Source organism: Impatiens glandulifera, chromosome 1, assembly GCF_907164915.1.
Source record: "Impatiens glandulifera chromosome 1, dImpGla2.1, whole genome shotgun sequence".
NCBI lineage: Eukaryota > Viridiplantae > Streptophyta > Magnoliopsida > Ericales > Balsaminaceae > Impatiens > Impatiens glandulifera.
In genome coordinates this window covers 48143250-48151497 of record NC_061862.1, presented here as the reverse complement: position 1 = coordinate 48151497, position 8248 = coordinate 48143250, and the positions used below count along the sequence as shown (strand labels likewise).

Below are 8248 nucleotides of genomic sequence, written 5' to 3'. Positions count from 1 at the left end.
TAGATCCCAACCTTATATCATGATTTGAAAAATGAATGATAACAAATAGAATTATTAATTAACAATGTACATAATTATCCAAATCATTCAGCCGAAGAAATTTAAGAATTGAAATAAACCTTAAACTGGTTCAGATGTGACTTTAAAAGAAAAAGTGAGGATAAAGCATACAAATAACTCATTCAAAGGATATTTGTGTGTACATTTGAAAATTGAAGCATAACACTAACTCATTTCGTTATTAAACTGGAAAATGAAACATAATAAAATATACCTTTCATCTATGTACAAAAAAATACTTTTTAGTTGGTCGGTCAGTTAGTCGAGATAAATTGCGCCCAAGCTTCGATGATGAAAATCACAAAAACATTGAGAGATGAGGAAAACCCTAGATGAAGAAGATAATAAGTGAGAGAAAAAAAATTGACGATATATGGATTTTTAATTTAGGGCTTTAAATTTTTTATTTATTTTATTTTTATTTTTAATACACGGAAATAAAAGAATTATGTGACAGGTTAAAAAAAACAAAAAAATAAACACGCTGTAAAATAAAGATGGACGTTTGGTCTGTTTGTGACGAAACCTTAAATGGTTAAATATGTAAAAGTTCGAGCCCATATGGATCATTTGAATCAAATGTTCAAGCCCCATATGGTCAAATCGTTTAATGTTTGAGCATCACTTTTAGATAATTTTAATTTATTTTTGTTTTAAGTAAATCTAGCGACAAAGGAAAAAATGAACCAACTATTTTATTGGTTAACATCAGTAAGTTGGTCTTCTTCATTCTTTTCTTTATGATTTTTCATGTAATAGGAGAATCTTATGTTTATATAGATAGAGTTGAATAAATATAAAAAACACTGATTTTCAATTGGAAAATATGATTGATTGAGGATAAAAAAAAATCAGACAAACAATATTAGGAGTTTATGATAAAGAAAGGTTAATATATTATATATATAATAAAAGTATATTATAAATAATAATGAAAGAGATAAATAAAGGTTAATATATTATATATAATAAAAATAAATATGAGGATATAATAACTAATATATTATATATAATAATAAAATGATAAAAAAATATTAATATATTATATATAATAAAAGTAAATAATAATGAGTATATTATATATAATATTGAAAGAGATAAAAAAAACTTTAATATATTATATATAATAAAAGTATATAATATATATAGTATTGAAAAATATAAAAAGAAAATAATTTATTATATATAATTCAACTTTTGTTCAAGCTTTCGAGTTGAGTCGATCTTGTAGGTAATATAGTCGAGTTGAACTCGAGCTCAAATTTATAAGCTCGTTCGAGCTCGAGTTCAAGTCCAGTTAATAAATATTTAATCGAGTCAAGCTCGAGCTCCAACAAGCTTGAACTCGGCTCATTTGCAGCCCTACAATAAACCATTGACCCTCAATATTTGTATTTATTAAAATAGCCCCCATACTATTCATGTTCTCTTATCAGAAAATTTGACGAAATGATATTTTCGGCTTGTCTAAAGACGAAAAATACTCTTTCGTGTCACGTGAAGCATTATCGCGTGAGGCGAATGTATGACTTGATAATATTTGCAAACATTATTAGGCCATTCCTTCGCATCACGCGATGACGTTGCCTGAAGCGAAAAAGTATTTTCGTTTGAGAGAATATTTTTACAAACTTTATTAAGCCTGTATCATTTCCTAAAATGATGTCATTATTAGGTCATTTCATCAAATTCCAAGTTAAACATAATAATTAATTATCTGTATATAAAAATAATAATAATCATTGACCTAATTCACTTAATTTGATAAGTATTGAATTTGTAGAGAGAGTGATATTTTATTAAAAATAATGAAAAAATATTATCCGATTTAGTTGGTTTATTTATTTAGACGTGTGTTCAACGAATTGTTGATGTTAATTTACTAAATTTTAAATCTTTGATATATAAGAATGTCAGTTTGATCATATACAAACTTTTGTAACATAAAATTTCAAAATATGAATAGGAAGCGCGTTGTTATAATTAAACAATTCTCATTTATTTCACATTACATAAATATTTGCAAAATATAATAATCGCACATGTACCTATTCTGATTTATAATGTATATGAAAAACATAATAAATCATTAATAAAGATGGTAATATAATTCATAAATAATGTCAATAATAAAATAATAAAATTAGGATGATTCCCATACAATAAACAGAGACAAATATATAAGTAAAATAATTTAGACAGAAAATTTTAAAAAAATAAAATTTCTTTAAAAAAAATTGAATCACACTATATTAATATATCAATTTTGTTATATCCAATAGTTTTAAAAAAACTTAATCAAATAAAATAAATATAGATTTCCATCTTAATTAAATTTTATTATATTAAAAAATGATACATTTAAGTTCTATTTTTTTTTTCAACTTTACACATTAATTATAAAAAAAATAATAATCATTCAAATTTTATTACATAAATTTTACCACTAAATTGTGCTTGACATTAATCTCATATTCATACTTGTTAGATACTATCATATAAAATATATACGTTTGAAAATTTCTAATACTCCGTGTATGTTTTCTTTTACTTGTTTCATTCTTATTAATATGATGTGAAGTCATTTAATGTCACATTTATTATAAATTTCTTTTATAAAATTTTTTTAAGATTGGGACAATTTAAATAAAACTTGCGGTATGTTTCATTCAGAAATTTAGTTTTTTTTCTATTGATTCAATTTCATTTATCTATTATTTTAAACAAGCACTACAACATAACAGACCTATGGCAACGCTTAAAAAGACTTCTGTCAACCCTTAAAAGCGTCGCCAAAAATATTACCGACACTTATTCATGCGTCGCCATAAGCAGGGTGGGCGTTTGTTATAACGACGCTTATTTAAGCGTCGGTAGCATCAATTTAAGCGTCGCCAAAAGTCTATAATTTTTAAAAATAATTATTATTTTATTTTTAAAAATTTATTCGAATTTTCATTTTTAAAATTAAATATTCATTAAAAAAAGAAAATTTAAAAATAATTACATACTCATTAATGACATTTTTAATAATAACAAAATTAACTAAATTCTCCCAACATCAAATATATTTCAAACAAAATAAAATAATTTTTGAACAAAACAGTAAAGAACTGGAAATGAATGGGTTCATCCACTTAATCTTCTTCTGGACATCCACTTCTTCTTAGACCAAATCTGCAAATATGTGAAAAATGTTATTTTTTAAGATAAAGAAAGAAAAATGGTATATTGATATAAATTAAATCGACACAAAATTTGAAAAACAAAACCTGGTTGCTTCTTCATGCATTTGACAGCTCAAAGATGAAGACCTGAATCATTCATTCTTCACAATTAAACTTCTAAAAGGGAATTAAATTGATCTTCAATTATTGGAATCTAGATATTAAGATTGTTCATTATAAAATTTCAAGAATAAACTTTAAGAATTCTTGAAGATCAATATACCGATTTGAAAACACCATTTCAACCAAATATGAATCTACATTGGATTATGTTTCATATGCCCTAATGAGTGATATGCATGACCTAGAATTCTATATAACCCAATTTAAAAATACATTTTATATATAGTTTTGTATCTAGATTAAGCCAGAAACATAAATAAGTTTTTCAGTTTAACAATGACTAATCGATTTGGGTTATTTGAATAATCTTCAAATAATCCAAAAACTTTTACCTACCCTCTTATCAATTAATTTATTACCCTCTTATCAATTAATTTATCAGTCAAAATACTAATAAATGTTAAAGTCTGTTCACCAAATAACAACTTTTTATAATTTCAATCCGAAAAAGTGCCATCAATAGTTTAACTATATAAATCCAGACAAAAAAAAGAGTATTTCCAATGTAGAATTGTCAAAATAATAGCCTTGGAAATACAAATATCTAGGTTAAAGATGTTTTCAAATTCTATGAGACAATTCATATGCAAAATAAAGACTTGAAATAACCAATAAAGATCATGAGACATAAAGTATAAACTATTTAAAGTAGAATACCTTAGTGAATATACTTAAGTCAATAATATATAATACTATTAATTATATAAAGATCGACAATAATAATTGTCGAATTTCTTTGATAATCATGATTAATAAGGATGTTTGGTGCACATATCTATCACTAACAAATATTTCTATAAACAATTATCTCTAGCAGATATCATATATGTTATATAGAAACATTCAATCAATCAACAATCAATCAACAATCAAACAAAGATAGACAAGACAAACCTGGAATGGATTAAATCCAAAAATAGAACTTAGAATAAGTTCTAACAACAATACTACAGCCAGTCATCAATACTGTCATCAATACTGTCAAAAGAAAAAACCAAATACAGAGGATTAATTTTCCTTTTATAGTATTATAGCTCAAACATAAAAGTATAAAACTGTCATACCTTGGTCTTAGTATAAAAAACAAAAAAAATAATAAACATATAAGATATTATTGTAGATATTATTGAAAATAATAAACATATAAGATATTTCTTGTCATATTGATACTACAGAAAACTTTCTATGAAAAATTTGGTATGCCTTCTCCAAACAAAATAATAAATCCGTACCTTTGCAGCAAAAAAATGTACCTAGCCTTCTCCAAATAGAATGCTTGATGACCCAACTAAACATATTTATTCTGTTCAAACACATAAGAACATATTTCTGATCTTTAGAACAATTAAAAATAACAAGGAATAAAAAAATTAGATCAACTCTAAGCTTACAGCCTAGTTCATATTGTGCATCTGGATCACCCATACTGCAGCTTCAACCAATAAAGCAGCCCCTCTATTTAAAGTAGACAAACTACCCAGTTATTTGATATAACCATGTAAAAAGAAACAATTTACTAGAAAAGGAGTTAATAGTCAACTAAAAAGGGGAATACAATTGTTATCCCTTAAAATATAAAAAAATCAAGGAAGAAGTAAGCCGACAAAACAAAGGAAAAAAGGTACAAGGTTTAGAGTTTGGTATCACTTACACAGCTACAAATGCCCCAGGTGTATGAGATTTAAAATGTAACTTTGATAAATAAAAGTACCTAGCTTGTTTATTTGAATTGTCAACCTCCAGGGCTAACTCAAAATTCTCCTTTGCCGTCTGCAATGTCTTTGGGTGATTTCCATAGCCATTTTTTTCATAATAACTTGAAGCTCTGTTCCAACCACCAAGATTATCTGAAAATTACAGTATAGTCCACAAATTACATCTAAATTCATAAACAAGACAAGTTTATAAAAAGAGATTCCTTAATCCTTAACACTACAGGAATCAATGATCCCCAAAACAATATATGCCATCCTGAAAGAAGATTTTTATGAGTTCATAATTCATCTTGGAAAGAAAAGCCACGGCTATTCCCAGAGAACGATGTCTCACCATTAATATTCAGGAGCAAGAAGATCACAAATGACGCCCACAAGACATGACTGTTAATATTAAAAACAATACAACTTTAAGCAAATTACGTATTTTTTAATCTAAAAAAATCAAATTTGTTTAGATAATAACCTTACTCCTACAACTGTTTTGAAATCATCCTCCAATGACGTTTGGATATACTTTTGGAAGTAAAATTTACTTCCTGGACCCATATAAACCTGCACCAGTAGAACAAATGAAGATCATCATCATCCTCTCTCAATGAATTTTATTCTAAAGAAGAAACTCTTACACTTATGAAACCATTTCGCAACGTTAAATAGTCAGACTTAGTCACTAATCTGAAAATTTGTTGAAAAGAGCATCCCTGCAACATATTGTTATCAATGGACCAGCCAAACCAATAAGAGATATAATAAATATGTCTTACAATATAGAAGAAGAATGGACTCCGACTGCAGAAACTAGTGTGAACTCGAACAAATAATGTCTGGTGGGTAAGCCTGAATCTTGAAGGATCTGCACATACCCACAAAGAGAAAAAAAATATAAATTTCAAGAGTTTAATCAAAATTCCTATAATAATAATAATAATAATCCTACCGGTGGAAAATTCAACGTTAGGGGATGTAGTCTCCGAATCCCAATTTTTTCAATTTTTCCAACTACGGATCTTGAAAATACAAAACAATTTATATAAGTTCATTCCTCTTGCAATATAATACAAATTTGGTTAGTTTGTGTTTATAGTTAAAATACCCCGAGTTTTGCAACTCCAACTGTGTAACTGGACTGTATAATATCATGAAACAGTGCCAAGAAGAATACGAGTATGTGGAACTGATGAAGATAATTGATTTCTTTAACTACCTACTACCAAAGGCTGAAACCACAGTCCAGTTTATTTTATATATATAGCTAGGATCTATTTTCCATTCATGCTCTCCTCCTAGCTAATATAAACCCTAATTAATCGGAAGACATAGTAGAATTCATTCATTCATTGATTCAATCAATTCACCAGATAAAAAGAAACTCAAATTTCGTTTAATTTAAGTAGTAAATGCTGACAAAAAAAGAGGGAAATCGATACATACTGATGAGACTTCTTCGAATCGATTTTCTCCGATCGTGTATTCTCAAAGCATTAGAAGAAGATAAACAAAAGTGATTGCCTGTGTGTTGATTGCGACGTCCAGGAGAAGGAGGAGTCGTAAGTGATTACATAGTTAGATAGATGGAGGAATTCGATGTAGCTCCACGAGGAATATATCATGATGATGATGAAGATCTGCTCTCTAAAGATAGGAGGAAGGAAATGGCTAGAGAGTCGGTGATTAGGTTAGAATATGAACGTATCTGTTCAAAGAAATTTAATTAGGCTTGGACTTGGGATGGGCTTAGGCTTGGGCTTTTCTAATTATAGACAAAAAGAAAGATTTCTAATTTAAATAAACATATAAGTTCAATCTTTGTTTTTAAATATAATATTTAATTTATTTATTTTTAATTTATATTATTTTTTTATTTTTAATTAAATTAAATTTAAATAATAATTAATTAAAAGACAGATGTTAATAAATTTTTTTAATAATGATATAAAAAGTTTAAGAATTATGTTATATAAAAACTAATAATTAATTTTTAATATTAATAAAATTTTAAGTTAAATTCAAATTATAAAATTAAAATAGTGAAATAAAATATTTATAAAGTTTAAAAAAAATATATTAAAATTTAGAATAGTTAAATTATAAGGTTTTAAAAAAATTTATATATAAAAAAAATTAAAGGTGGTTGTAAATGTACAAAGGTTGGCAAAGAATTTTTTCTTTTAACTTTTACCCACCCTTAATATGCGTTGGCAGATAAGGGTGGTTGAAAGTAGGTTTTGTTGTAGTGAAGAATTGTTACATAATCTCAAATTGGCGAAAATAATAATTGAACGGAATATATATTTGTGTATTTTTCTCTCTTGTATATAATTATTTTAATTTGTATTCTATACTCTCAAAATCAATTAAAAGTCAAAATATTAATTAAAATATATGTACAAAATCTGGTAAAAAATAATTATACACCATCTTGTTGATGTCAACTACATAAATTTGTTTGTTTCAAACCAAATTATACCATATTTTAATTATTTATTGTATAATTATATTTTGTTGAATAGTTTCATGAATGTTATTAATGATACAGTAAGTATGTTTTTATGTTTCGTCTTAATTTTATAATTAGTTGGAGTGTTAGTGTGTTAATTGTATTCATAATTTCAAAACAAAAATAGGGTATGGTACATTATAATATTACAATATTGAACCAAACATATTTATTTATAATTAGTTTTCAAAAACTATATTTTTATTTATTATCCAATCTTAAATATCTCAACCTGATATAGTTTAATCCTTGAAAGATAAAAATATATTAACACTTAACATAGAATCATTAATAAAGATAGAGATAGATGTAGATGTGACGAAACCATACAAATATTTTAAATTCAATCGTATCACCTGAAAAGTAAGAAAAGTCATTCGTTGATTAAAACAAGATTGACACGAACGACACGATCGACAGTGCCGTAGAATCCCCCTTTTCGCAAGCGCCGCTAGGATTTTAATCGTACTGATCGCGCATTATTGTAAACCGCTACGGCACGAGCGACACGGTCAATACCGCACAATCGACGTCACGGTCGGCTCAAACGATACGATCGCCACGAATGGCACGATCGGCAGCGTGTGGAATCCCCAATTAGATCATTCACAAGTGTCGCTAGG

The 8248-nt window shown here is 26.7% G+C and overlaps 1 long non-coding RNA gene across 2 annotated transcripts; it reads right to left on the bottom strand.

Moving 5' to 3' along the window:
* Window positions 1-5458: 5458 nt before the first annotated feature.
* LOC124922801 lies at window positions 5459-6765 on the bottom strand. Of its 2 annotated transcripts, XR_007097873.1 has the most exons (6): window positions 6222-6300; window positions 6066-6135; window positions 5893-5981; window positions 5755-5829; window positions 5592-5680; window positions 5459-5509 (listed from the first exon to the last, which is right to left on the bottom strand). It is a non-coding gene; the product is annotated as an uncharacterized LOC124922801 (long non-coding RNA). The 2 variants fall into 2 exon arrangements; XR_007097872.1 differs by lacking the exons at window positions 6066-6135; window positions 6222-6300 and adding an exon at window positions 6560-6765.
* Between the last annotated feature and the right edge of the window lie 1483 nt (window positions 6766-8248).